We start from the raw sequence: 25615 nt of genomic DNA, 5'->3' as shown, positions 1-25615 counted from the left end.
TTAATAAGGAAAGATATTCTCAATAGATGCTGAAAAAGCATTTGACAAAGTACAACATCCTTCTTGAGAAAAATTCTTCATAGTGTGGGGATAGAGGAGACATACCTCAATATTATAAAAGCCATCTATGAAAAACCCACATTATTCTCAATGGGGAAAAACAGAGCTTTTCCCCTAAGGTCAGGAACACAACAGTTCTGTCCACTATCACCACTGCTATTCAAAATAGTACTAGAAGTCCTAGCCTCAGCAATCAGACAACAAAAAGAAACAAAAGGTATCTGAATTTGCAAAGAAAAAGTTAATCTCTCCCTCTTTGCAGATGATATGATATTTTATATGGAAAACCCAAAGGACTCCACTGGAAAACTGCTAGAACTATAGGAATTCAGCAAAGTGTCAGGATATAAAATCAATGCCAGAAATCATTTGCATTTCTATACACCAACAGCAAGACAGAAGAAAGGGAAATTAAGGAGTCAATCCCATTTACAGTTGCACCCAAAACCATAAGATACCTAGGAATAAATCTAACCAAAGAGGCAAAGAATCTGTACTCACACAACTATCAAGTACTCACAAAAGAAATGGAGGAAGACATAAAGAAATGGAAAAACATTCAATGCTCATGGATTAGAAAAACAAATATTGTGAAAATGTCTATGCTTCCTAGAGCAATCTATACATTTAATGCAATCCCTATCAAAATACCATCAACGTTTTTCAAAGAAAGGGAACAAATAATCCTAAAATTTATATGATTCAGAAAAGACCTCGAATAGCCAGAGGAATATTGAAAAAGAAAGTCAAAGTTGGTGGCATCACAATTCCAGACTTCAAGCTCTATTAAAAAGCTATAATCATCATGAAAGTATGGTACTAGCACAAAAACAGACACATAGATCAGTGAACCAGAATAGAGGACCCAGAAATGGACCCTCAACTCTATAGTCAACTAATCTTCAACAAAGCAGGAAAGAATGTTCAATGGAAAAAAGATAGTCTCTTTAACAAATAGTGTTGGGAAAACTGGACAGCCACATCAGAAGAATGAAAATGGACCATTTCCTTACAGCACACACAAAAATAGACTCAACATGGATGAATGACCTCAATGTGAGAAAGGAATCCATCAAAATCCTTGAGGAGAACACAGGCAGCAACCTCTTCGACCTCAGCTGTAGCAACTTCTTCCCAGAAAGGCAACCAAAGACAAGGGAAGCAAGGGCAAAAATGAACCACTGGGACTTCATCAAGATCAAAACTTCTGCACAGCAAAGGAAATAGTCAACAAAACCAAAAGATAACTGACAAAATGGGAAAAGATATTTACAAATGACATACCAGACAAAGGGCTAGTATCCAAAATATATAAAGAACTTATCAAACTCAACACCCAAAGAACAAATAATCCAATCAAGAAATGAATGATATACATAAATGGACATTTCTGCAAAGAATGGGCATCCAAATGATCACAGACACATGAAAACATCACTCAGCATCAGGGAAATACAAATCAAAACCACAATGAAATAACACCACACATCAGTCAGAATGGCTCAAGTTAACCAGTCAGGAAATGACAGGTGTTGGAGAGGATGCAGAGAAAGGGGAACCCTCCAACACTGTTGGTAGGAATGCAAGCTGGTGTAGTCACTCTGGAAAACAGTATGGAGGTTCCTCAGAAAGTTAAAAGTAGAACTACCCTACAACCCAGCAATTGCACTACTGGGTATTTACCCCAAAGATACAAATGTAGTGATCCAAAGGGGCATGCACACCTGACACCTGACTGGAAAAACCCAGATGTCCATCCGCAGATGAATGAATATTGAAGATGTGGTGTATGTATACAATGGAATACTATGCAGCCATCAAAGAGCCCCAAATCTTGCTATTTGCAACAACATGGATGGAACTAGAGGGCATTTATGCTAAGTGAAATAAGTCAATCAGAGAAAAACAATTATCATATGATTTCTCTGATATGAGGAATTTGAGATGCAGGGTGGGAGACCATGGGGGGAAGGGAGGGGAAAATGAAACAAGATGGGATCGGGAAGGAGACAAACCAAGCAAACTGAAGGTTGCTTGGAGGTTGGGGGGTGGTGCGAGGGAGAGGGTGGTTCGTTGATGGACATTGGGGAGGGTATGTGCTATGTTGAGTGCTGTGATTTGTGTAAGACTGATGATTCACAGACCTGTATCACTGAAGCAAATAATACATTATATGTTAATAAAAGCTTTAAAAAAGACCTCTTTATTTACATTTTCTAAATATTTAGTGGGGGGGGATGGTATTAAGTCATTTGTTTGAATTCATATTATTTGGGAAGCCTTTAGAAAGACCATTCCTGGGCACCTGGGTGGCTCAGTTGGTTAAGCAACTGTCTTCAGTCCAGGTCATGATCCTGGAGTCCCGGGATCGAGTCCCACATCAGTCTCCCTGCTCTGCAGGGAATCTGCTTCTCTCACTCACCTCTCTCCTCTCGTGGTCTCTCTAATTCTCTCAAATAAATAAAATCTTAAACAAACAAACAAAAAGAACGAAAAACTGTTCCTGAAGAGAAGACATTTGAAGATGACACTAAGATCATGCCTGATTGTGCAGATTAATGAACTAACTTTGTAGATGAGAAGTCAGGTGGGCACTCAGCTCTGAGAGTAAGTGGGATGAAGGTGGCTAGCCCTCAGTTTCAAGAGTTTACACTAATAGAGAAAGCTGGCCCGGAGCCATGTGGATGAGGACATCCAAAGTATGTTTAATTTTGGACTCTACGAAAATATCCTGAAACCAAGGCGCTCAAACAGCCTTTGTTAGGAAGACAGGAATAGATGGAAGTATGATTATTTCCCATTCAACAGGTGGGAAAAACCAGGCTCAGCCAACAGTCCAGGGGGTCAAAGAAGGGATGAAACGTTTTTGATGAGATCTTGGGCTCTATTGTTAGATCTTGCAAGTTTTGGTAAGAAGCAAGAAACAGTTTAACTTTACTCTGCTTGGCCTTTTGGCCTGCTAAAATACTAAGGCGTTCTGACATTTTGGCTACAAATTTTGCAGCTGTGTCATCACTGGGGTCTGGGAGACCTTACTATACTTGGTTCAGCTCTTGAATGCCTTTTGAGACGGAGACAATAGAACTTATAATTAGCAAACTACCATAAGTCTCAGAGTATGACACATCAAAAGAATTCTTCCTTTTTCTCTTTTCCCTACACAAGGACATAAAAATAGAACAAGTAACTAGTATATTTGCTCTGATACTCACACTACCTTAAAAAAATATATGGAAACCTGGAGCTTGGCAACAGCAACTGTAAGGTGAGTGAATTATATTTTCCTCTAATATCGAGGCTTCTTGCTGATAGGGAGGAGTCCTGTTCCAAAGGCCACTGTTCGAAACTGTCTTTCCTTTCAGTCCCACTGTTACAAATCCAGGGCCTGGTTACTTTTCCTGGGCCACAAATATGGATTTGGTCTCCCTAACTTCTTCCTGATTTGAACCAAATCACACAGAGATGCCAGATACATGTTCTGAAACACGTTCCTGATCACGTCAGTCCCCCAATCCCCAAGAGTGCATGACTGGCCATCGCAGAGAAATGAGGAGCTGAGCCATCGAGGTCCTTCAAAATCGGATGCCTGCCTACCTTCACAACAGACTCTCCCTCTCCAGCCCTGTGCAATCTGGAGCTTTCTTCATTGTTCCTTTAGACACCTCAACATTTTCTGACTCGTTTTTCCTAGGCTGTTTCCTCCACGAAGACAGCAACTCCCTCTCAAGAGTCTATCCATCCCTCAAAGCCAACCATAAAAATCTTCTTTCTCAGAAGCTCTGCTGACACCCAACCAGAAGCCATCATTCCCTCCTGTGATCCTCTTTAGAAACTGTCCTCTAGGTCCGCTTACTGAATTTATGTTACTCTTCCAGTGAATGTATCTCTTTTTCTGCTGTGACATAAGGTAAAAAGCAAAACGTTTAGGTAGCTCTTGAAAATCTAGGTCATATTTTTCAGGAACAATCTTTCTGGGATGTTTCACCAGAGGCTTCTGTCTTGGAAGATGAAACTAGCTTCCTGCCCTCCCTATTGGCTTCTAGAACCCACCTTGTCTCTTCCTATCAAAAGGAAATGCCTCCTCAGTCGCTGCACCACACATTACTAGCAAATGACGAAATTTAGCACCTGAGGGTGGTTGTTCAGCCTCTTACCCAAGATGATTCTTCCCAGTTGGGCTCCGTTATGCTCCATCCTCCATACGAGCTCTTTGAACAAGGAACAATATACTGTCTTATGGATCACTCCCCCTGGTTTTCACAACCCGAAGGCAGGTTAATATGGCCATCCCATGCCTCTGGGGAGGACAAGGAAGCTCAAAGAGGATAGCTGACTTGTTCATAGGAATGTACAAGAAAAAAACATTTGGTGGCCGAAGGAGACTCAGAGAAACCATCAGATCTACTCGCAAGTTGCTGCTGAGTCTAAGACTGGGAACGGAGAGACAGAGATCATGGGGAGAACTCTTCTTCCTCACCATTTCCTTATCCTTCAGTTCAGCAGAAGGGAAATAATAAAAGTAGCTCACGTTTATCGAGTGTTTACTAAAGGGTGGGCACTACACATTTTACATGTAATGATCTCATTTACGTGAGATGACGATATTTATGAGATAGCTCTAACTGCAGGGGGCAGACGATGAAACGGTGTCAGAAAATCAGCTTGACCCAGGTGGAAATGAGATTTGAGCCCAAGTCCCTTTGCCTTAAAGCCCATGTTTCTAAATGCCAGACTAATACCTCTCAAATTTTATTCAAGATTGAATGCCACGTGCCTAGAGAACTTGTTAATGGCAGATTCTGGTTCAGTAGGGCTGCTGTGGGGTCTAAGATTCTGCATTTACAGTAAGTTCCCAGGTGATGCTGAAGCCTGTGGTCCACGGGTGGTGCTTTAAGTTCCCGTTTCTTTATACTCCATTCAGAAAGTGCTAGAGTTATTCACTCAGGTCATGGACATTCCCATTCTGGGGACTATTCTGGGGCAGGGGAAGAAGGAAACACAAAGGATCCTTGATTCTGTCTCAGCCAAACCTACTCCTCAAGTTTCTCTGAACCCCCCTTCACTGTCACTGTGCTATGCTGTATCACCTCCAGCTTTAAATCCTGCCTTCCTTGTGCTTTTGTAGGAATGTTTCCCTTTTGCAGCACATATAACATTATTTCAGGTAATTCTCAAGGATATCATTTGGTACCTTAATCTTTTTCCAACTGTCTGGAACACAATCCCATCTACACTTAGATTATAATGCATTTCAGAATGTCTTGCCTTGTTCATTGATACATCAACTCATATAAATTTCCCTAACTATAGGGGTGCTTTGGTGGCATAGTGGGTTGAGCATCTGACTCTTGGTTTCGGCTCAGGTCGTCCCTGCATCGGGCTCCATGCTCAGAGCAGAGGCTGCTTGAGATTCTCTCTCCCACTCCCTCTGTCCCTCCCAATTCTGCTTGCTCTTTCTCTAAAATAAATGAATAAATCCTTTAAAAATTCCTTAATTATGGGACTATCATTAAGCAAAATTTTTTTAAAAGATTTTATTTATTTATTTGACAGAGATCACAAGTAGGCAGAGAAGGGAGCAGAGAGGGAGAGGGAGAAGCAGGCTCCCCGCTGAGCAGAGATGGAGATGGACACTCGGGTCTCCATCCCAGGACCCTGGGAACATGACCTGAGCCTAAAGAAGAGGTTTTAAGAGCCACCCAGGTGTCCCTCATTAAGCATAATTTTGTATTACATGTGTTTACAAGAAACTAATAGAATGTACTGGATGTTTTTTGTTTGTTTGTTTGTTTGTGTTTTTGTTTTCCGAGGTGGAGAACTGGTGTATAAGCCACACAAGTTGCCAACATGGGCTTTATTGGCTCATTTTATTTGTTCTCCATTCTCTAGTAGCTACCATGTCCCAGGCACTGTGCTAGGTTTGCCCTTGGATCCTTGTACTTCCATATGAAAATCAAGACATATAATATAAACATTTTTAACATACTATTTTTATATTACATTCATGATACTATGAAATGCAGTATTTTAATTAAGTAGTTCAGTTTACTTAGTTTCAAACATTTTGCATCCTTGTTCAGATGCTCTGATATAATGTGGTAATGTCACTTCCCAATATAAAATCTCATTTCACTAAGATAGCCTCTGCAAATACGTGTTCTGAAATGTGCCTGTCCACATGCGAAATCTCCCCTCGTCTTTACTGAAGTGGAAAGGAATGCATTTTTATAAGTTTATCAGCTTCTAAAGAAAGGCTGGGCCTTGGCTACATCCCTAGGCTTCCATGGGCTTCCATTCTGTTAAAAATTAAAATTCAAAAACTTTGTCTTCAAACCACAAGTCACTTTCTATCTCCCCATCTTCATTGGAATGTCACCAGTGTCCAGATGCCCAGGAAAGATGTCTCTGACACTCACTTAGTTTTCCTTTTCTCTTTAAGCTCCCTTGTTGTGTCCTGGAAACTTTATGTGCAATTTCTTTTTTATTTTCGCAACATTTGTGCGTGCCCAGGGTCCTGGCACAGGAGCCCAGCCAGAGTCCAGTCCAGCCCCTACCACCACCAGCAGTGACAAGGGCCCCGCAGGTGAAGGAAGGTGGCAGCGTCAGGACACAGAGGTCTGTCTGGAAACACCCCTGAGGTCAGTCATTAGGCACATGGCTTGCTTTGTTCTGAGGCATTCTTCTAAATCCAAACCATTTAAACTCAAGGGAACATGGAGCCCTGCTGCCAAGTCTCTCAGGGCTGGGGAAAAGAGAAAAGTGATAATGCTTCGGAACTGCTTCCTTTTCTGAGCACCGCTTTCTATCCATTCTCTGGCAGCCATGACTGTGAAGTTGGCCTTCCTGCCCTGCACCTGCCACAGACATCCCAATCATGGTTCCCTTCCTCCACTTCTCACAGAGCTTTACTCCTGAAACAACCTCTCTCTCATCCATTGTGGGTTTGTCCTCCCTTCTTTCCTCCATCACATCCATCATTCCACAAACAAAATACCATCCTCGCTGGGTCCCCTTTTATCTGGACCACCACCATGTTTCTGCTCCCTTGTGAGATCAAGGTTGCCTATGACACTGTCTATACAGCCTACCCCTGCTTCCTCACCTCCACCTCTGTTTTGAACCCTATGTCATATCAGCCTTTGATTTCTCTGATGGCCGATATTTCGATAATAAACACTGTACTATTATAATCAAAATACAGTTGACCCTTGACCAACACGGGTTTGAACTGCACAGTTTTGCTGTTATACAGATTCTCTTATAGTCCTATAAATGTATCTTCTCTTTCCTTATGATTTTTAAATAAAATTTTCTCTTTCCTAGGTCACCTTATCATATGAATACAATATAGAATACAGAACATATGAAATGCATTTTAATCAACTGTTATGTTACTGAGAAGGTTTCAGTAATGTAGTAACAAGTTATAAGTTGTTAAGTTTTTGGAGAGTCAGAAGTTATCCATGCAGGGGGTCAGCACACTTAAGCCCTGTGTTGTTTGAGAGTCAACTGTATATAAAAGTATATTTATAATATGCTATTATATATGGCACTACATACATATTGTAACAAAATACTGTGACTCATTGAAACTGTGTGTATATGTTAGCATTCTCTCTCAGCTTCCTAAATATCACAAATTTATGTATGTCTTGTCCCTTCCTCATTCTTGATACTGAAAGCCTCTCTTCTTCAGGATCTTTTTCTGGAAGATTTTATGGAGATGCAAATTTATCACCAGGTCAGCATGAGCCCTCCTTTCTTGCCAGCCACCCCTGTGGTAATCTCTTGCACGCTGACCCATGGAGCTCTCTAATCCTTGGTGAACAGTCAACCAGCTGGCTTCTGTTTTTCCCCCCACATCTCTGGTTCACTTTCCCTCAATATCACCGTATTCCCTTCTGCCTTCTCCTCTTTAAACTTGCCCCTTTCCAGCTCTCTCAGACTCAACTGAAGAGGAAAGGGAGTTGACTCCCCTCTATCTAGAGCCATTTCTAGGTGTATCATTGGTGTGTCCTATGCTTATTCTCTTTTGTCCAAACCCTGGTCATACTTCTTCTCAAAACCACTCCCACTTCAAGATAAATAGTATGCCCTCTACCACCAAGGAACTGATGGTACAGAGATGCAGATAAAGTTGCACAATCAATGGCAATGGAAAAGGAACCATCTCTAAGATAATGCATTTCCAGAAGACCATGTGGAACAGCTGGTTGAGAACTGGGGAGACAAAATAAGACGAGCTACTCCAGGGGCACCTGGGTGGCTCAGTGGGTTAAGCCTCTGCCCTGGGCTCAGGTCATGATCCCAAGGTCCTGGGACGGAGCCTGCTTCCTCTCCTCTCTCTCTGCCTGCCTTTCTACCTACTTGTGATCTCTATCTGTCAAATAAATAAATAAAATCTTGAAGGAAAAAAAAAAGAAGAGCTACTCCAGATAACACTTTGAGGATGAGGATCGGTGGAAATGATCATGGTTAAGTCATGATCTAATACCAGGAGGATGCACCAGGGAGCTGGGGGGGAGGGGCGCACAGAGCACAGACCTAAGAGCATCTTTTTTTAAGGGCAGAGAGCAGGGTGGAAGTTGAGAAATGGGAGAAATGAAGTTTGAGAATTAAGCAAAAATTAAAAGACATGATAAGACTAGTTTTGTTTTTTTCTCTTTAAGTCGATAGGGAGTCTATTTCAAACAATGCAACAGTTAACGCTTATTGATGGCTTGCAATGTGCCATTTATTATCTTCACAACACCTCTGTGAGGCAGGTGGTAACTATTTTTTCCACTTTATAAATAAGGAAATTGAGAGCCATAGAAGCTAAGGAATATTGAAGGTCACACAGCTAGTGGCTCAGTTAGAATTCCGATTAGATTTTCACTTGAGAAAGGTAAAGGGATATTTCCGGGTTGCACCTGTACAATGCACATAACTGTAGGACAGAGACGTGGAGACCCAGGGAGCGCAAGAGGGCAGGGATGTTCAGTTCTGCTGTTCTGGTTGTGGAGTTAGGGGGCAAAAACCTGTAGAGAGAGTTGCCTGGCTCAATATACAGATGTGGACTTGGCAAAGATGGCTAAGCTAGAGGCGCAGATTTGAGGCACTGGGCTAAAGGTCATAGTCTAAGCCTGGACTTTAAGTGACATAAGAAGAATTCTGAACAGAGCTTTGTGGGGGTAGGGAAGAGGATGTGCACTTAGGCAGGTGACAGAAGAAGAAAAGAGAGAGAGAAGGAAGGAAGGAAAGAAGGAAGGAGAGAGAGAACAAACTGAGAAGGGGGGAAGAGGTACAATGAGATTCAAAGAGAGGGAGGTTATTTGCAACCAAGGAAAGTGAGATCTTCCAAAAGGCCAATGGCAACAACACTTACAGAGACATCAGGAAAGTTAGGGATCAACCCTTGAAGGGGTTCATCAACTACGAGGAGATCAGTCACTTCTGCAGCAGCATTCCCAGTGAACCGGGGGGACCCAGGGGCCAGGCTGCAGTGAGTTCAGGAAAACAGTGAAGAGGAGGAGACCTGAAGAAAGAATTAGGGTCAGGGAGGGTTGGAGGAAGAGAAGGACTGGACGGGGAGACAGAAATCAAAAGAGAACCTAGCTGGGTGTTGTCTACTTCTTCTTTATGATGAGAATCCATTTTAAATTTACATATGAAAGGGGAATCATCAAAAGAATTGAAAATTGTAGAGAAGCAGGAGAGAGCAAACAGCACGGGGAGGCAGGAAAGAATGAGACTGAGGCTTCTTAGCGCTGTCTTATGAATCTACTCTCCCTTCCCTCCAGGGGGCCGTTTCCTCTTCAGTCTCTATAGTCCTTGTTCCTGATGAAAGTGACTGACCTCTTTTCCCACCTTCCCCGTAGTTCCACACAGTTTTGCCCAGTTAATTTTCCTCCCGTTATTCCCCCGCTCATACTCCTCCAGCAGTACTGATCTTTCAGATAAAACCCAAACTCCTTTAGAATTGCAAAGTCCTTCTCAGTCTGCTCCTCCCTGTCTCTGTCTCTCTCCTTCATTGGAGCCCACCGTCTCCCGCCCCCCCCACACCAGATATCTGAAGCTGCCCCTGAATTCTGTCCCCTGATTCCCCTGAAATGCCCACAGGTTTCTTTCTTCCCATGTTAAGTCCTACCCTCTCCCAAGTCTCTGTGCATGTCACCCCTTCAACGTCCCCGAAACTAAACAAAAATGTTACCTCTCTTGTTCTGCCCTGGTATGTCATTAGCACATCCTTTTCATGAAGGTGATCTCAAAGCTCACGTAGGTCTATCACTGTGAAAAGCATCAGGGACGTAAACCCGCTAAATCTACAGCCCACGACAAGCACTGGGTCAGGATGTCTCTGCTACTTAAACTACTTAGTGATATTCCTTATATCTGGTCTTATATTTAACACTGACATCATTACAAAAATGTGTCTAGCTTTCTCATCCAAACTGGACAGCATGTTCTTTGAGGAAAGAAGCTGTGTATTAAAGCATAGGTACAGATCATCTAAGATTTCTATCTTAGGAACATACAGCAGGAACTGAACAACTATTTTGCTGTAAAGAAAACCGGACAGAATTTGCAGTCTTAGAATAAGAAGAAGCTGTGTGAATGGAATTTTTTTTTTTTTTCCTCCCTGGGATATGCTACAGTGTAAATACAGCACATCCAAAGCTTTGGCCTTTTATCACATTATGAGATCTTTGTTTTTTCCAAGTCATTCTTATATGTGCTTCGAATTGATTTCTTCTTCTTTTTCTTTTTTCTTTTTTTTTTAGATTTTAATTATTTATTTGAGAGAGAAAGAGAATGAGAGAGAGTGGGCATGAGAGGGCAGAGCTCAGAGGGAGAAGCAGACCCCCTTCTGAGCAGGGAGCCCCAATGTGGGGCTCGATCCCGGGACTCCAGGATCATGACCTGAGCTAAAGTCAGTTGCTCAAACAAATGAGCCACCCAGGTGCCCTGCACTGATTCCTTCTTATACTTGTATACACGCTGAAAACTGGAAGATTACGCCTCTGGTTGTCACATTCTTTTCTATAATGTTTTTATTGTAACGAGCTCTTTCATTTCTCTTGGAATGTGACTGAACTTCTGTATGTTATGGAGCTATGTCTAAAACCCCTTTTAACTTAAAAAGTGTCACCTACCTAGTTAAAAAGTGTCACCTTCAAACTCAGATTTTTATGAAATGAATGACCTTTACGACTTTACCCGATGACTAGTTTCCAAGAGCTGCTCTTCTGTTACAAGTTTTTATGGTCATCCCATAAGATTTATTTTTGATTCCCATCTCCAGCTACCGTTTGTGTGTTTGTTTCAAATGGGATTCTGTGATATATTTTGATAATTTAATTAACTTTGGGTGGCATTTTCTTTTGCATATAGCATAACACGGGTATTTGTTTCCCAAAGGTTCATTTAAAAAATTTTTTTTTTCCTTATTTGGGTGTTCTTTTCCCTTTTATTCAACTGTTCTCTGAGAATGTAGTCATTTTTTTTTTTTTTTAATGCACTACTTTTATTTGGGTCATTTCTGAATACTTTTTCATCTAGTCCCACATAACGTATTGCAGTCTTGCTAGAGAACTAATGGATTAACTACTTCCCCCTAATGTGCTTTTTTGAACCCAGTTATAGGGCTTCCCACATGCAGGGTTCCAGCACCTGGGCGGGGTACCCCCCAGATACTCTCAGAGCTGCTCTGTGGCTGGGGGGGCCTGGGCGGAGGTGCCACTCCCCCAGAGGGCAGGTGTGGCTGAGCACAGGCTGGTGCTGAGCTCTCACAGGCTGTAAGCCTGATGGAGACACCTGGCCCCTGCGGCCACTTCGGGATGCTCTGAGCACAGCCAAGGTGGGCCCTGCCCCCTGGACATCCAACTTAGTGCCCAGCCACAGAGTGAGCTGCTCTCATGCACAAGGGGCTGCGAGCCCTTAGAGGTACACCTGGTAGGACAGACGGCCAAGGGCCCTGATGCAGAACTGGGAGTGAGTGCTTTTCAGGATCCAGGCTGGGGATCTTGGCAGGTGAGGACAGCTCTCTGTGGCAGGTCCTGGTCTCCGTCTTCACCTAAAGCAGATACTTCTGTACAGCACTGCATGCAACCAGGCAGCGGGACCCACTGCCATGTCCCTGTCATGTCCCTGTGGTCTCGTCATGTCACTGTCTCCTCCTGAGAGCATAGTCGGTATCTGCATCGGCCTCATCGAGGAGCACGTCCAAAATGCCAAAGCTCGGGCCCTCCTCAGCCCTTCCAAATCAGAAGCTGTATTTTAACAGGTGTTTACACATTCGTGTTTGAGAAGTGCTGCATCCAAAGGTTCACTCTGGATTTCCTGTGGCCATGAAATGCCTTCTGCAAGGGAAATGCCCACAAGGAGTCCAGGTTCTTCTAGATCAGCTTCGTATCTGCAGGTCCCCAGAATCCCTTCCAGAGGCTCAGGCCTGCTTACTGCTTCGGGCATAAGCAATCACCAGATGCATCCTTTAGTGCGCCTGGGGCCCAATGGCTGGCCAGAACACGGCTGTGACCCAGTGGGGAAAGGGGCATGGTAGACTTTCAGGCTGGGGGTCCACCTGAATGGTCCCAGAGCGAGGCCCCTGGAGGAGCAGGGAAGAGCAGGGGTGGAGAGGGGGTGGGCCCAGGGCCCTGAGCCATACTTTTCCTCCTGGTTCCACACATAGGCTCAAGCCCACTTTTGCCTTTTTAGAGGGGGCCAAGCTACGTGCATGGCGATGGCTAGCAAAAAAAATCTATGCTTTTCATGCAGTTTTAAAGTACTTGATACTAGGGGCGCCTGGGTGGCTCAGTGGGTTACGCATCTGCATTCGGCCAAGGTCATGATCCCTGGGTCCTGGGATGGAGCCCCATGTCCAGCTCGCTGCTCAGCGGTGAGCCTGTTTCTCCTCTCCCTCTGCCCCTGCCCCAGCTTGTGCATGCTCTCTCTCTCTGTCAAATAAATAAATAAAATCTTAAAAAATATATAAAAAAATACCTCATACTCAAAAAGTTAGGTTGAATTCCAAAATCATTTGCCCTAAGAAATTTCAACATAGCGTTTTTCAGTGAAAGAAAGTAACTGATGTTAGATTCTTTTTTTTTTTTTTTTAAAGATTTTATTTATTCATCAGAGAGAGAGGGAGGGAGAGAGAGTGAGCACAGGCAGACAGAATGGCAGGCAGAGGCAGAGGGAGAAGCAGGCTCCCTGCGGAGCAAGCAGCCCGATGTGGGACTCAATCCCAGGACGCTGGGATCATGACCTGAGCGTAAGGCAGCCGCTTAACCAACTGAGCCACCCAGGCGTCCCTGCTGTTAGATTCTTAAACAGAATTTCAATTGCAGGAAAGTTTTGAATGGTTATAAACCAGGTTTTAAATTTTCTATCATCTAGTTATTCCTACAAAGCATAACCCAGAAAATGACTGTCAAAACTCCAGAAAGATCACTGACCAAGAAATACAGGTCACTCTTTCTAACCTAATACCTGATAAGAAGAAGCGATTCATAAATTGACATTTCTCATGAAAACACTTGAGAGTATTTTATTGGAAAATTCTATATAAATTCAGTACTTGATATTGTTCTCAACACTTATTTTCTCTGAATAGTAACAATACACTTTTTTAATCTGCAAAATTCTGTATGGATGCTCTCAAATACAGTGTAATTTGCCTTCCCATATACCACACAAACGTTATGGATGCATAAAAAAAGTGAAAAAAGGTGAGAGGCATGTATCTAGCTAGACAGGGCTGATTAAGAAAAGCTAAGGTGCCCAGAACAGGTAGGATGAAGAATATTCCTTCATATTACATGCAGTATCTCTGGATCACAAAAACCTATTATTTCTTTATTTTATTAGAAATATATCATTTAATAAAGTACATTTCCTTCCTTTGCACAATTTGAAAAAAAAAACAGACTTTTCCCCCTCAACAGATCAGCTTCAAAAATTTTTTTAACATTTTCCTAACATGTAATTATCATCTTCCAAAGACCCAAAAGTGCTGTCAATGTGACTGAAATCAGAATGTAAATATTTTATAAACAGCTGTCAAATCTCAATTGGCAGAAAACAAAAAGGCCCGGAGTTGCTGTAATCCAACCACGAGGCTACATCATTTAATTGACAGATAAGACGTTTTTCTCGTTTCCATTTTCCCATCAGCATTTTAATACATTAGCATGGTGTGCCACTCTGGATAGTCACTGTGACAATTTACTTGAAGACGGAATGAATTCTGAAATGCTCTGGGGGAGATGCCGAGCACAGTAACTCAATTCTGTTTCAAGGAACGTTTTTCACACTCGGAGTATTTGGAATGCCTGTTACCAACACGGACTGAATATTAGCATCCAGGGAATATTATCATGCCCATTAAAAAAAAAAAGGCAAAAGGCTCTTAGCAGTTCAATAATTTATTATTTCATTCTTTGGGGCCTTCACTCAACAAACATTTCTGATTACGTATGTGCCAGGCTTAGTTGATAAATCTAAGTAAGATCTAGAAGATCCACGTCTGCCACTCCTCATCATAGACCAAAAATGTGGCTAGGAAGAATACCGAAAGCCATCCCTCCCAGGTTAACTGCTGCCTCTGTGTGCACTGCTGTCCGTCCCTCTTCCCAGAGGGGTTCCTTTCTTTCTTTCTTTTTTTCCCTCCATCTTTACCTTTTTTCCCCCTTCCTTCCTAAGCAATAGACTCATGGGAGACATCTATAAGCACAACATAACTTCTTTTGGGATAACTGACATAGCATTTTCTGCCTCTACATTCATCCATTCAGCAAATATTTATAAAGCTTCTTGGAGGCAACAGGCAGCCCTATAGGCACTGTAGTTTCGACAACACAGACACACACAACGTCCCACTCTCATGGAGCTTGGATCATTCTAGGGCAAGAGATCAACAGCAAACCCTAAACAAACACTCATGGCTGCATTTGTCAGTCTTGCCTAAATCCCTTAAGTTGTAGGGGTAGGTATTTTTACCATAGCGGGGTATTTCACAACAGAAAATGTCTAGTTTTTAGAAGGACTTAAATTTGCATGCCTGGGCTAGTGCTCGTTTCCAGAGAGTGGTTAGGGAAGGCTGCAGCCGCTGAAATGTGAATGGGCAGGGCCCCAGAAAGGGGGCAAGGACACAAAGAAACACTCACAGAGTGGTAAGAAGGACAGATGACAGAGTAGGGGAACAAGGAGAAAAGTATTTGATGCATAAGTCATGGCTGTGCATTGGAGTGTGCCCCTTGATGTAGGGGAGTGGAAGGGTCTTGAGCAGGTCTCAAGCAGGAGAGGCAGAGATGTGATGCGGCTTCCCCAGGCAGGGACTGTGGCACATGGAAAGGATTTTGGCAAGGCAAGCACTCCCGTCAGGAGGCCAGGAGGAAGCTCATGCCGTGGTCCAGGCAAGACAGAATGACTTGGGATAGGGTCATAACAGAAGACATAGAAAGAAATGAGGAGATTCAAGATCTATTTGAAAGAAAGGAAAGAGACAGGAAAATCACTGAACGCAGAGATTCAAAGGCCAAAAGGAAAGCGTGGCTTTAGCAGACACAGCATGTCCCTGTACTTTGCAAAGGAGATCCGACAGGGTAAGCTATTATTTTACACTAAGAGAGTATGAGAATATCTGACTCCCTCAATTTACAAATAAAGAACAAAGGTCCGGAGAGGTGAGATGGCATTTTTAAGGGCAGCAGAGCTGGCTGTCACCTGCACTGCCCCTCTCGTATTTTCCAGCCCAGAGACTTTTCCATTACCCAAGCACCTCCTTCCCTGTCCTTCCCCGACTCAGCTCAGTACCTTATTCAATATTGTGCATGATTTCTTTGGAAAGGAGTTTCTTTACATAATTTATCTTTCACCTGCCTTTTCCCCCCTGAACCCAATAAATATGAGTAAAGTAAGAGACTGTGAGAAAGAGAAGATTTCATATCAAGACTGTAGGTTAAAAGCTGAATTTTGGTGGCCATATTGAGACCATTAGTTCTAAGCGTTTACTTCAAAAAAGAATGAAAGAAAGCAAAAACAATCCACCTTGGAATTCATAGTTCCTTCACCTGCTTTCATAGGCAATTCTAATTCCTTTTGATTCCCCACAACCAGACTTTCGCTCTCCTTCCATTTTTCTTTCTTAATGGGGAAGATTCTCAGTTCACTTAGTTTTATAAATGGATAATCTGGTGGGAATTCTGTGTTACCAAAGAGCAAGCGTTCAAAGGGTTGGAGCTGGCAGTGCCACAGACTAGCCAGCAGATGTGATCAGCAACAGCCCGGGGTCCCGCCACACACTGCCAAGATAAGCATCAAGGCAGCGGAGCACTGGGAAGGGCGCCTGACAGGTCCAGTCCAAACCTCGCCCGTATCACCTATGATCACAGGACACAGTTCTCAACATCTCAGCTTCTTCATCTGTAGATGGGGATACTAACACCCGGACAGTACTCCTGCGACGTTAAAGAGGCACGACTAGCACAGCGCCTGGATCTGAATGACCGTGAACTGGCTCTGTCTGTATTCGGCTCTGAGGCTCAGGGGACCTAACCGATCAAGGTCATACCACGGGAGAGCTGATGGTAGGTTCACGAGAACTCAAGAACATCATCAAGGAGTCAAGCTCCTTTAGCCTTCTGCTCCGACATCTCTGGCTGGGGCTTCTGTCTTTGGGACTACGAGATGGGGGCTGTGCTGGGTACTCATCATGGTTTTTACTTCCTGTATTTTATGATGCTTTGAGATCTTAAAAGCTAGCTGCCTAGGGAAAGACTGCCTTTCCCAGAGCTAGCCAGTTCTTAGAGATAGCAAAGGGCGAGGACCGGAGCCCACCTATCACAGGTAAACCCAGCAATCCTAGCTGTATCCTCCTAGCTCTCCTCTCACTCTTACACCCCACACCAGTATTTCCCTAGCACCTGGGACCCAGAGGCCAGAGACAACCTCTACAACCCAGCGCCTACCTACACTCTTCCAAATGGCCAGTTCTCGGCTGTTTGTCCCATTCTGCACAGCTATTCCTGCAGACACTCCCAGTAAAGACTCTCAGACTTCTCCTTCTCTTCTGTCTAACCTGGTGCTTCCTCAGATGGCCCTGGTGGCAGGCAGTGGCCCTTCTCTCAGGATATGTAAGTAATAAGTTCTCCTTTCAATGGCGTTGACTGTGTCATTACTCAGCGGCTCCAAATTTTAGAACAGCTTTCCAGGTAGGTAGATGGAGTCCTCATAAGGAAAATATTTCAAAGAGAGTCTGCTCTTGAAGCCCTGCTCTACTATGTCAGGAAGGGAATAAATTCTGGAGCTCACCGTCTAGAGTTCGTTAGCCAGAGCTGGGTTATGCGGCCTCAATAAAGGAGTCAGGGAAGGCAAAGATTCTAAACTTGGCATTTCACTGTTTTTAAAAACATCAGAATAATAATAGTAATAATGGTATTATTATTATTATTTGGAAGGGAGAAAGGATATTAGGTAGGCTAGTTGCACTGTCTGCTGAATGGAGAAAGTATTAACAATGTTTAAGGGAGATTAACCTTTTTTTACAATATCGCTCTTTATATTCCCTATCAGATTTTTGTATGGCATTTTGGATAAGATGATATAAATCAAGGGATAACATTTAAGCTTCTATGAGTTAGATGAGCTATAAAATTCTATATACACTAAAAATGCAAACATTTTGCATTGATTTCCAATAACCCCATATTGCTATAATTAAGATACAAAGGAATATTTGAAATAAAACAACTTATTTCGTATTTTAACAAACATGCTTTCACTGTAATTTTGTATCTGATCAGCAAATAAGCAAAAACAATATCTTCATTAAGACTCAAAAATCAAGCACTATTGTATAGCTATATTAAGATGCACAGAGAGCAATTAGAAATCATATTGAAAAACACCAATTTAGAAATCCCTATTTCTCATTAATCTATTTCACTGATCAATCCATAAATCCTTTTATTAAAGCAAAGAACTCAACCCTCTCCCCCAACAAAGATCTTACCTTATAGTACCTTAGTGGAAGTTCCAAATGTCATTTATTTGGCCTCTGATCAGAACACAGTTGCTAGAAGAGAATTAAGAAAATGGGGTTAACGTATAGTCTTAGGCGGGGAAAAGTCAGTAGGTTACATAAAAGGATTTGAGGAAATGTCAGAATATTATAGAATTTTTTAGTGAAAGTGAGCTCATAGATCATGGTGCCTAACCATCTCATGTAACAGATGAGGACACACATGGACGGAGACTGAAGGTTCCTGTCATTGGCAGAAGAAACACATTTATTGACCTTCTACAAAATGCTCTTCCTGTGTGAGTGTGTGTGTGTGTGTATAGTTCCACTCCTCACACCCACCAAAGCTCTGGTCACAGTGAAGGGATCTAAAGCTAGAAACTAGAAGACAGGAAACAATAGACGTTGTACATTCCTTCTTCCGTGTTAATGACGGCATTCTCCTTTTTTCAGCTGGTGGGTTAGTACTATCAACCACCCTTAGAAGCTCCTGTAAGCTACCCTCCCCAGCCGCAATGGAGACACACACACAGACTCATGCACTCACACACAGGGTTAGAGTCAAATCTTAAAGAAATTCCCCAACTCCATTTTGGACACTGGCATTCACATTTTTAAAGGGTACAGAGTCTGACATTTAGGCCAGAACCTTAGGAAAGCTTTTAGAAGGTCGACTAGAGAATGAAAAAGAGGCACCGATTTTCATGTTCAGAGAAAGAAGGAAGTGCGGCCTTGGCAAGGATGTCCCTGGGGACAGAGGGTCAGGAAGGAAAAGTAAGGGCTATGGGAGAATTTGGTGATGGAGACCGACATGTTGAGATGTTGGTGGATTTTTGAAAGGAGGACCCTGTAGTTAACTGGGGGTTGAAGGCGAGGTCAGACGACAGCACAGGGAGAGTCTGTGAGGTGAAACGTTGAGGGTTCCCGGGATATGTATGACTAGAGGACCTCAGGGCAGCCTCTGAGAGTAGCGTCTACAAGTTAAGCTAGAGGTGGAAAGAAATGTTTCAGTCATAGTAAAAAACAGATTTCTGTTTTGCATGTCTCTCTTTTTTAAAGTATCTGTCTACAAAGGATTGGGAAAAAGGAAAAGAAAGAAAAATCACTCATACTACATCAATTTGAGAAGCATTGTCCTAGACAACATTCTATTCTAGACACCAGCGTCTCCTCAGGAAATAACCTCTGAGCAGCTGGAACTTCAGGAGAATATGCGCCAATATCGACATTCCCGTTCTTGCCAGTGGAAGTGGGGGGGAAAGTCACCAAATAACACTTCAGTGGGAGGATGCAGGCATTTTGGTCTCTGGTCTCTAGGACACAGACGCTTTGGGCCATATGGAGCATGCCAGTGAGCCTAGACTTCATCTTTGACCATTGATTCCTTCTAGAATCTAATGAGCCCAAGGGCGAGTGAATCCCACAGAGACGCCTGTCAGTCCAGTCACTGTAACCTACTGAGTGTCCTGCACATACTAGTTGCTCAGTAAGTATTTGTTATATGGATAATATGGATATAGATGGATAACAGTTATCCAGAACACATTTGCCTAATTTATAAGGAGAAGTTCCCAACATGCCTACATCTTGGGATTCAGATCATTTTAATAAGTGAATACATACCTCTCAATAAAATAAAATTAAGTCACATAAGTAAGGATAAACACTACTCAGTCATTAAAGTATCTGCTAATAAAAATGCCTCGTTCCCTCAGTGAACTGGGGAACAACAACTGAGATTGAATACCTTGAAATATTTCTGAGTTTCTCTAGTGTTAGACTCGGGAAAGCATTCATTTTGAAAACCAGTGAGAGATCTGGCTTTAATTCTAACTTCAAATTACTTCTATTGCAAATTAATTGCACATGACATTCATTTAGGGGTGAGCTTCAAATCTCTGAATGTAGATGACAGGCTCTACCAAACCCCACCAAACATGGTTCAAAGGGTTATAGAGTGAAAATATGATTGGTGATTCCAGAGATTGTTGTCATAATCTTGCAGTTAGCCAAATAAAGAGGAACACAAAGCCTGAGACAGAATAATAATTAAGGAAAAGTAGAAGAAACATCTCTTTTAATAGGCCAACACCATATTACTTTTAGGATGTATACAGAAAAAGGTAGGTGTTTTGTTATTGTCCTTAAATGGCTGGGTTTTACAGACATCATGAAGTAGCAATGTGATGACAGATCTGGACTTTTAGCAGAACCATCTAGATGGTTGCATTTCCTTCAGTCTTTTCCAAAACATCATTATTTGTCTGCTTTCTAATTATTGTTTTTTTTTTTAAGATTTTATTTATTCATTTGAGAGAGAGCATGAGAGAATGAGAGCTGAGAAGGTCAAAGGGAGAAGCGGACTCCCCATGGAGTTGGGAGCCCGATGTGGGACTCCATCCTGGGACTCTGAGATCATGACCTGAGCTGAAGTCAGTCGCCCGACCAACTGAGCCACCCAGGTGCCCGCCTGCTTTCTAATTATTGTGAGCATGTGTATTGCTCTTATATCCTGGAAGACACAGACCACTTATGCAGATGTTTTTGCAATCTAAGTGAATGATAACTCAATCCACTGCCGTCTGATTTACACAGCATCATACCTGCTCACGGCTCTGAAATAAATAAGCTTAATTAACTAATTTAACTTCTTGTGTTCAGCTGAAATCAGATCCCAGCCTCTTAAGATATAGAATATTCCTTTTTAATTTCACAATATAGCTTTAGTTTTTAACTTGCCTTATCTGAAGACCAAAATAACAAGTGTTTTGACAAAGTTGTGCCTGACAGCTTGTTTTATGGGAATAGGATAAATATGGTTCTAAAAATGTATATATTATGCTAACTCTAGTTTGCATTAAGTTCTTATTTAAAAACAGGATTCACTAAGTATCTGTGCTCACTCAGATGTCACGTTATATGCTAACCAGTTCCCTTCAAAATCCGTCTTCTCATTTTTTAAGCCATCCCATCCAGACAAGGAAAGACAGAGGTCATTTTTTTTTTTTAAGATTTTTTGAAAAGATTTATCTACCAGAGAGAGAGAGCGAGGGAGCACATGGGGGGGAGGAGTGGAGGCAGAGGGAGACAAACTTTAAGTCAACTCCCCACTGAGTGAGGAGCCCACTCAAAACTCGACCCACAACCCACAAGATCACGACCTGAGCTAAACCCAAGAATCAGACGCTTAACCAACTGAGCCACTCAGGCTCCCCGAAACAGAGATAATTAACACATGAAATTGTTCTTAGGAATGAAATTGTGCAATTCCTCTGCTATAATCCCCAGTTTGCAGATGAGGTTCAGGAATCAAGGAACTGTCTCAGAGTTGTCCGTCCGGTGACCGATGGGTAAAACTGTTGTCCAAGCTTGGACCCTTTCCATTTCCAAATGCCCATAATGGTAGCAGGAACAACAGCTCTGATGAGTATTTACTGAATATTTGCTACTGCAAGCCCTTTGTGTACACCCAATCATGGCCTCATCACCGCTCTATCTGTTGTTGTCTACATTGTATAGATAAAGAAATAGCTCCCCATTTGCTCTTTCTAGGGGAACCACAGCTCTAGAGGGATCATTGAGACAAAATTTGGTCCTGCTCCATCTTTTCCCATTCACCCTTTCCCTTCTCTGTCCATTCCTTCTCATTTTACCTCACCCAAGACACAAAGTTCACACACCTCCTGGTTTGAGTGGGCGGAAGTACAACAGGCCCAGCAATTCCTACGTTTTTGAGGTGTTGCTTTGGCTGTTTTGTTAGGCAACAGACCTTGGTCAGGGCAGTGCAATGAGAGTTTTTAGGGGACGCTGAGGGCTTTATGGTAGATAAGCTCTACCTGGGTATTCCTGAAAACTTAACACTCTGGAAGGGAAGCGACAGTAAGTGGGAATGACATTCTTTGGGGTTTGCTGTCTAGGAATGCTACCACTCGATAGTGTCTCACTAAGACCCACCCTAGACCTCTCAGAGGTCACAAGATTCCCAGAAGCCGCCACATAGAGGGGATGAATGTACTTATTCATTGCACAGCAATGGAGTCCGACTGGCTGGCGGTTTTCAATTCTCACAGCTCCCAGAGCCAGAGTCCGCAAGAGTGGCTACTGAGATTCTTATAAAGTCTCATTACGCCAAGGGTTCTGCAAATTCAAGGCCATACCAATAGACAATTAAATGCGGAGAAAAGTACTGCTCTCTGTTTCAGTTTTGGAGAAAACGGGAATGGGAGAAGAAAACTTGACCCTCTCCGTGGAAAAGGACTGCTTCTCTGTTCAATTTCCACAAATCTAATCTCATACTGTGGAGATAAAAGTTGGAGGCTAGATTCAACAAGATGTAGAAAACTGTGTGAAAAGATTATCCAAAGTTTGTAATTTCACATTATCTCTGTACATAAAAAAGTAACAAAAAAGAGCTTCTCTAATAATATTAACACTGTTGGCTGACTCTTTCTATAATTTGGTGTGATTCTTGTGTGCTTTAATTTTTTCTTATACATTAGAAGAAAAAGTCTTTACTTTTAGTCAACTAACTAGTATATCTACAGGGCCAGTTAAATAACAAGAAACTGACGCTTTACTCGAATTTAACACATTTAACCAGTTCTTTCTGCATTAGCTTTTTAAAGAGCAAAAGAAAAGCTTCTAAAAAGGCGTAGTTTAAAATGTCACTTTTGAGAAGGATATATGTACATATCTCACATATTATGTTAAATATAAAGACATTTAACAATTTAATGAAATAATTCATGACCTTCTAAAAATCAGACTCTATAGATTATGCCTGCTGGTGGGAGTAGGCAGTTAAATGTCATTTCAATGTTTCTTTTACTAAAAGACACAAGGAAAACTTAGAAGGGAGAAACTTAGCATAGCATAAAATATTCACAAAATTATACCGTAATATCCAATGTTTGTTTTTCTCCCTGTCACAGACTGAATTTTGTCCCTCTCAATTTCATATGCTGAAAGCCCTAAGCCCCTATCCCCCATGTGGCTATATTTGGGGATGGAGCCTTTAAAGAGATGACAAGGGTTAAAAAAGATTGTAAGTGTGGTGCCCTATTCCCATAGGACTGGTGTCCTGGTAAAAGGAGGAAGAGGAGCACCTGGGTGGCTCAGCAGGTTAAGAGTCTGACTTTTGATTTCGGCTCAGGTCATGATCTCAGGGTTGTGAGATTGAGCCACATGTGGGTTTGCTTGTGATTTTTTCAGTCCCTCTCCCTCTGCCCGGCCTGCTCCTGCTCTCTGTCCTTCTTGCGTGGGCAGCTCTCTTACTCTCCCTCTTCCAGACAATAGATCATGTGAGGACACAACGAGAAGGCACTGTCTACAAGGCAAGGAGGGGGCCTCACCAGAAACCAACATTGTCCAGGGACCCAAGCCTCTAGAATGGTGAGAGAAGAGTTTCTGCTTCAGCCACCCTGCCAGGGACACTTTGTTACAGCGGCGTGAATACACCGATACACTCCCAATTTGATAATCAGCTCTCCAGTGGATAAAAACAAGAACCTGATGGAGATTATTTTGAACCTCACCTATAGTTTTGGTGTTTTACTTTAAAATCTTCAAATTCTAGAATACTGAAAGTAAATAAACAGAATTAAAGAACAATTGAGCCCAAATTTTACCATTTCTGAATTCTGTCCTTCAGTCAGAAGTGGTGGATTTAAAATGAAATTTGAACTTTAAGTAGAGTATGTATGATGATAAGACAGAAATATCCTCCTTTGCTGGCAATTTGCAAAATAAGGATAAAAAAGAATCGTTGAAACCTCGGCTCCCTTCATTACATAATGAATTTGAAGGCAATGCATAGCAAGGAATATGATGTGGGGCCTGTATCTGAATTAAAGAGGGAAAGAGTCATTTATCACATGTGATTTATCATGATATTTCTAAAACTGATGAGTTAGGTTGGTCAAAAAGTAGTTAATCTCTATTACTGGTAGGAATGATGTGGGAAGGAAAAGTAGCCATGGGTTTATATATTTTCACTTTTCCTTTTATACAGAAAAACTACTAACTTCCACCTTTTAATCCACATTGGATATAGAGGTATTTACGAGTTGATATATGCATTTATGGGTGAGCCTAGGAGACTAACTAATCTATAATTCTAAGGAGTCTATGGAAACAGAGTGGAACGAATAAGGTAGGGGCAGGAGGTGGTTTTGTTTGCCCAGGTGCCACCATTCATTTTTTTTGTTCTGGAGCCTAAATTCCTGGCAACCTAATGATTTAGAAATGGAACTAAATGACCATTCATGCATAATAATACATAATAAAATATATATTATATATTTTTTGCTATAAAGTAATGAAGCTCACTTAAACCAAATCATACCTCGTTATAGGAGGAGAAAAAAAAATCAATGATTTCTGTTTTTCCCGCATTATCATTCAGTCACCATGAATTTAATAGTTTGGTGTTTATTGTTCCCTATATTTTGTCTTATCATTCAGCATATCCATTTCCTTGACTGTCACCCTACCTTTCATGTTATTATGCACATGATCTTCTCAGGAAACAGTACAACACATATTCCTCATCAGTCCATATAGCTTGGACTCATGCTTTGTTAAGAGCTGATGGAACCCACCTCGGCTTGAAGTGACAAAATCTATTTAATCCTTTTACTGTGCATGAGATGAGGATTGCTTCCTTTTATTTTTCCTATTAAAAACAATTTAGCAATAACTATCCTTGTGTATATGTATGTTCACTTTGTAGTCACATATTCCAGAAGCTATGATTTATGGCTTAAAGGGTCTTCATACTTTATAGTTAAATGGATCATGCCTGTTACTGATCAAAAATGTTGTAGCAATTTTGGTTCCCATGTTCCATAATTGTGTATTATCTTTATCATTCTATCTATTAATCAATCAGTCTTATTTTTTAGCAAGAAAATCGGTGTTCCTTGCATTATCTCTTTATTATCTGTTGGGTCTCAGAGAGGGGTTTTGTACTAAGGGCACACTGTAAAGAATCTTTGGCCAATGTTCCAATGTCAAGGCAGAAGAGGGAGATAATCCTTAGAAAATATATCTTAGGAAAAACAACAGTAATTACTATTCAGAGAAAGAAAGTGTACAGGTGTTGTACTGAGTGAAAACAAGGAAACGCTCTGTTCAGGAAGTTGCTCTACATGGGAAAATACATTCTAACTTAAAAGTCTATTATTTTCTCCATAAAACTATGATTTTAAAAATGTCTAACCCACCAAATGGCTTCCTGTATTCTTTAAAAGTTCAAAAAAAAAAAAAAATCTATAACAAAGGAAAAGGTCCAGTCTTGAAGTTCCTTAATTTTATAAACAATATTATATCTTTAAAATGCTACCCTTCAGCCAGAAATGACTCAGTTCACATGCTTGGAAATGTTAATCACCCTTTTCTTCAGGTAACCTTTCCACAGTCCCTACTCAGGTGGCTTGTAATTATAGTCCTTTAAATCTCAGTCTTTCTCCCTGTCCCTGAAGTTAAGTCATAATACGACTGTGAAAGCGAGAAAGGAATATTTCTTATTTTTGGTCAAAACAGTGTATCAAAGCC

The 25615-nt window shown here is 41.8% G+C and overlaps 1 protein-coding gene across 3 annotated transcripts in view; it reads right to left on the bottom strand.

The window, feature by feature from the left end:
* CHRM3 (cholinergic receptor muscarinic 3) overlaps window positions 1-25615 on the bottom strand; it is a 502304-nt gene that overhangs the window by 260847 nt on the left and 215842 nt on the right. For all 3 annotated transcript variants that reach the window (XM_059170341.1, XM_059170340.1, XM_059170342.1), the window contains exon 3: window positions 18053-18115. The gene's annotated coding sequence lies outside the window, so the exon portion shown is untranslated. The remainder of the gene's footprint in view (window positions 1-18052; window positions 18116-25615) is intronic.

The sequence above is a fragment of the Mustela lutreola genome, chromosome 4, assembly GCF_030435805.1.
Source record: "Mustela lutreola isolate mMusLut2 chromosome 4, mMusLut2.pri, whole genome shotgun sequence".
Classification (NCBI taxonomy): domain Eukaryota; kingdom Metazoa; phylum Chordata; class Mammalia; order Carnivora; family Mustelidae; genus Mustela; species Mustela lutreola.
Note: the sequence above shows the minus strand (reverse complement) of the source record. Positions and strands in the feature narration are given on the sequence as shown.